Here is a 4,982-nt window from a genome sequence, read left to right as displayed (position 1 = left end):
GAGGTTCCCTAAAAAACTAAAAATAGAACTACCATATGACCCAGCAATCCCACTACTGGGCACATACCCTGAGAAAACCATAATAAAAAAGGACTCATGTACCACAATGTTCATTGCAGCTCCATTTACAATAGCCAGGACATGGAAGCAACCTAGGTGTCCATCAACAGATGAATGGATAAAGAAGATTTGGCACATATATACAATGGAATATTACTCAGCCATAAAAGAAATGAAATTGAGTTATTTGTAGTGAGGTGGATGGACCTAGAATCTGTCATACAGAGTGAAGTAAGTCAGAAAGAGAAAAACAAATACTGTATACTAACACATATATATATGGAAACTAAAAAAAAAAAAAAAAGTGGTTCTGATGAACCTAGGGGCAGGACAGGAATAAATACATAGAGGATGTAGAGGATGGACTTGAGGACATGGGGAGGGGGAGGGAGAAGCTGGGATGAAGTGAGAGAGTGGCATGGACATATACACACTACCAAATGTAAAATAGATAGCTAGTGGAAAGCAGCCACCTAGCACAGGGAGATCAGCTCGGTGCTTTGTGACCACCTAGAGGGGTGGGATAGGGAGGGTGGGAGGGAGACGCAAGAGGGAGGGCATATGGAGATATATGTATACATAGAGCTGATTCACTTTGTTATACAGCAAAAACTAACACAACATTGTAAAGCAATTATACTCCAATAAAGATGTTAAAAATAAATAAATATTGACAACTAAATCAATATGTTTTAAAAAACCCTTAGGGTCAAATCAAATCAAGGATACATTTGCAATTTCTTATCCACCCCTTAGTTTTCTCATGTGTAAGAGAAGAATGATAATATCTGTTCTGCCTCTGTAACAGGGTTATTTTGAGTGTCAGATTTGTCTAAATTTGTGTTTGTTTTATTTTAATTTTGAAATGATAAGAGAAAAGAAGGTCGAGGAAAGAAGTTGAACAACCCTGGCAAAGCAGGCTGGAGATTCCTAAGGTGACAAGATACCAAGAGGCCAATAGTGCAAGCACCGTGTCTCAACTTTCCTCAGCCTCCATAAAAAGCCGACTTCTCCATAGGCAGATCAGACTAGCCAGCAACTATCTTCAGGAATCATGTGATCCTGAAATAGTTGGGGCATAATTAATTGACAAAAAGTAACAGTTCCTTGTCATGAAACAAGTCTGAGCTAGCTTAATAGATCGAGTTTGACTTTCCTCATTTGCAACATTATAATTCATCTTTCTCCTTGACTAATGACAATAAGAAAAAATAGCCCAAGGACATAATATACCTAGAAATGGGATAAGGTTTCCATGTTTGAAGGTATCAACTCAAAATTCTCAAAAGATAGGTAGATTTCTCTGACACCTTTCCACGAAATATCTCACAGGTAGGGTTTGTTGGTGATCCTGCACATGTGTCTGAGTAAGAATATAAAGAAAATTGGGCAAATGCCAGAAAGGGAAAAGCATAAGGTGACGTCCTGTGTTTTTTTCTGTTTCATTTTCAGATTTCACATTTTTCCTTCCATTATGCGGATGCACCACTAGAGGGCACCATACAGTTCTGCTTCCACACACCCTGTGGTGTAATGCTGGGTCCGACCTCCAGTTACTACACTGAAAGCCCTACAGCTTTTGTCTATCTTTAATCAGATCACACAGGGTCAACGTGTCTGCCTGAAGGAAGCTGCAGACCCATCCTTGATCCAAGGTCATTTCCCGCTCCGCATGTCATTAGGAGCTATCTAGTCCTTTCAAGTGACCAAGAGCAAAGCATCCATTCCTGTCCTGTGGCCTCAGGTTCACGTAGGGGGCTACATATGTCATCCAGTCGCCAGTACTGAGGACAATTTCCTGACTGCCCCTCAGCCTCTGTAGGGTGTTCTGCCAGATGCTGGAAGTAGAACAAAGATCACAGGACCTACAGATACAAGAAAAGGGGTCATGCAGGATAACAAATGAACCAGTATGTGTAAGTACTGCAGGAGCTTCAAGACTGATGAATGAAGTGATTCTCCAGGAAAGCATGAGGTCTCTTATGAAGAAAAGTGTTCTTGGAGGCCAATCAGCCCAGGCTGAAGAAGGTAAGAAATTGGATTTTAGGCTGAGCTTCCTTTTCTCCTTCCTGCCTTATTCGGGATCTCCATACAGGGGGAAACCTGAAGCTAAAGGTATGCTATAGGGAATATCTATCTATCTATCATCTATCTCTCTCTCTATATATATATGTATACATATGTATATATTTCTGTGTACATATAGAGAGCAGCTTCTGCTCCCCAAGACTGCCTGAGAGAAGTTACTTTCTTCTGCACTGCAATATTCATTTGTCATTTATTGATTTGACAAGTATTTATTATCAACTGTGCCCCAAACACTCAGTGGTAAATAAGATAGCCACAGGCAGGGCATGCCTGCTTAGAACTTAGAGTCCACTGGGGACACAAAAATGATTGCAACACAATATGGTTAAGTCCTGTAAAAAGGGAGGAAGAGGGTACAGTATGAGTACAGAGCAGGGACCCCTGACGCAGATGTTGGAAGTCAGGGAAGACTTCCTGGAGGAAGAACTATTAAATCAAGATCCTAAGCAGAATAGAAGTAGGTCATGTGAGAAGAACATAAGCATGTTCCAGGCAGAAGTAACACAGCACAGAGGAAAAAAAGAATCAAACAGGATTTTATTTCTGCATATACAGTTTCCGAGCTTGCTGTTTTCCACTTACCTATTTTATCCCAAGTCTCCATATCAAATATTTTTGAAAACATGATTTTAACAGCTGCCTAATCGTCCCTTGTGAGGATAGTAACTAATTTATTTACCGATTTTCAAAGAGACATAGCATTTTCAAGGCTCATGCTAATTGCTTCCCCCTTAAAAATATAAAGTCATGTGAAATAATCTTTATCGCTCATATTAATATCCAAAAAAACTCCTTTACTTGGCTCTCTGTTGAGAACAATTTCTGCAACCCAACCTGATATTCCCCCGGCAGCAAATACTGAATTTAAGCAAGTCATTGGTTTGCTAAATATTGGTTACTATGAATTATTAGTAAATTTTGCTGCAATTGTCTTGCATGCATCGGTGGGGTCTTCAGAGGGGCTCCAGGATTCCAGGGCTTTCAGATTTTGCACTGTCCCTCAGAGTGCCACTCTATACCCCTCAGCCTCCTCCATGTCTGCATCTCAGCTCCCCATCTATCCCTCAATCTCAGGGAGATTGGGATGTTAACAGATATTTATCTCCACCTTTTCCCCAGTAAATATTTTTCTCGTTGGCTCAGTTTCCTAAAGCTGCAAATATCAGTTTCATTAATATTTTTTTAAAACCATCTTTGGGTAAAAATAGAAGTAGAATCTATTTAACAAGTTGCTGACTTAGCAAATTGATTTTCTGGTCCAAGCAGGAAAGATTTGCACAGACTCTTAGAGGAAGTGAGGTGTTTGAGGTAGAGTATCTAAACACTTTCTTTTTTTCAAAATAGATTAAAGACCTAAATGTAAGGCCAGACACTATCAAACTCTTAGAGGAAAACATAGGCAGAACACTCTATGACATAAATCGCAGCAAGATCCTTTTTGACCCACCTCATAGAGAAATGGAAATAAAAACAAAAATAAACAGATGGGACCTAATGAAACTTAAAAGCTTTTGCACAGCAAAGGAAACCATAAACAAGACAAAAAGACAACCCTCAGAATGGGAGAAAATATTTGCAAATGAAGCAACTGACAAAGGATTAATCTCCAAAATTTACAAGCAGCCCATGCAGCTCAATTACAAAAAAACAAACAACCCAATCCAAAAATGGGCAGAAGACCTAAATAGACATTTCTCCAAAGAAGATATACAGATTGCCAACAAACACATGAAAGAATGCTCAACATCATTAATCATTAGAGAAATGCAAATCAAAACTACAATGAGATATCATCTCACACCGGTCAGAATGGCCATCATCAAAAAATCTAGAAACAATAAATGCTGGAGAGGGTGTGGAGAAAAGTGAACACTCTTGCACTGTTGGTGGGAATGTAAATTGATACAGCCACTATGGAGAACAGTATGGAGGTTCCTTAAAAAACTAAAAATAGAATTATCATACGACCCAGCAATCCCACTACTGGGCATATACCCTGAGAAAACCATAATTCATAAAGAGTCATGTACCAAACACCTTCTTTTGAGCTGTTTCAGATCTAATTCCGCCTCCCTTTAAAACTGACCTTCCTCGGATGGCCATACTTCTCATTTTAACCTGCTTCACAACAAAGTTTTGTGTTTGTTTTATTTTTGAGTGTTCACATTTATTGTTTCGTCATCCACTTATGCTTCTTTCGTGAGGTGTGTTTGGAGGGAAACTCACCTCGCTGCTTCTGTGTGGGCCTTAGCTGTTCCATTCAAACTCTATTTTGAATTAAAGATTTCTTGCATCGCATGTATTCTTACATTGCTGTATGACTTGCCATGGGTTGGAGAGTTTTTTCAAACCTCAGAGCACGCCGGTGGTGATTCCATTTCTCCAATACATTTACTTCGTGTAAGAAGTCATTTTCTCCCTGGCCCACAAGAAACTCCACATTAAAAATGAGAATTTTCCTAGCTCTATTATAGTGACCTCAGCCTGGTTCAGACCCTAGTCTCAGGCCTTCACAGTCTATTTCTTGTTTGTCCAATTGGGTGACTCCTGACTGCTACCACCTTACCAAGCCCACTGAATGTATGCAAAGTAAATGTAACATGTAGCTGCCAGTTCCCTGAAGTGAAGACTTGACTGAACACTTTAATAATCCTGGTTAAGCAGATAGCCACGTTATCTTTATGGACAGACGGTTCACAACTTTGCATCATTTAAAAATGCCACCCGGCCTATCACCTGATGCCTGGAGAAGGTGGGCCTGAAAGATAACAGAGTGCAGGCTGAGGCCACAGATGTCACATCAGTCTTCCTTGGCGGATTTCTTGCACTGACCT

Source organism: Balaenoptera borealis, assembly GCF_965194805.1.
Source record: "Balaenoptera borealis genome assembly, chromosome: 4".
Classification (NCBI taxonomy): Eukaryota; Metazoa; Chordata; class Mammalia; order Artiodactyla; family Balaenopteridae; genus Balaenoptera; species Balaenoptera borealis.
Note: the sequence above shows the minus strand (reverse complement) of the source record.